We start from the raw sequence: 690 nt of genomic DNA, 5'->3' as shown, positions 1-690 counted from the left end.
CCTAGGAGTCACAGGCAGAAAAGTCAGAGAGCAGTTTTCGGGTCTGAGATTCGAGTCGACTCCAGTGGAACGCGAGTCGACTCCGATGGTTGGTAGGTCGACTCCAAAGAAAGCAAGAGTCGACTCTCAGCGGAACACAAAGAAAAAGTCAGAGAGCATTTTTGGGACTCTGAGATTCGAGTCGACTCCCGCATTGCACGAGTCGACTCCGAGACTCCGCGACCATCAACAGACAGAAAACCAAGTTACTGCCTCTGAGATTCGAGTCGACTCCCAGACAGCTCGAGTCGACTCCAAGGCAGCGCTACACCAAGATGGCAGAAGGCTGTGTTTCGCAAACTGAGAGCCGAGTCGACTCCAAGGAAGTTCGAGTCGACTCCAAGACTGGACGAGCCAAAAGACAGAGGATCGGGAGTTCGGGCTCTGAGATTCGAGTCGACTCCCAGGACAGTCGAGTCGACTCGAGAGGACAAAATTCAAAATTGGATCCACGGACTTCAGTGGATGAGCCGACTCCGAAATTGCCAGGTCAGCTCCAGAAGTTGGCGAGTCGACTCCAGGTTAAGCCGAGTCGACTCCCAGTCAAGGCATGCACTTTAATTCAAATTTGGAACAGTGGGCGAGTCGTCTCCGGTAAAACACGAGCCGACTCCTGCAACAGGCGAGCCGACTCCTGATCGCGCGAGTCGA

The sequence above is a fragment of the Phoenix dactylifera genome, unplaced genomic scaffold (genome assembly GCF_009389715.1).
Source record: "Phoenix dactylifera cultivar Barhee BC4 unplaced genomic scaffold, palm_55x_up_171113_PBpolish2nd_filt_p 001169F, whole genome shotgun sequence".
Taxonomy (NCBI): domain Eukaryota; kingdom Viridiplantae; phylum Streptophyta; class Magnoliopsida; order Arecales; family Arecaceae; genus Phoenix; species Phoenix dactylifera.
This window is presented reverse-complemented; position numbering follows the sequence as displayed.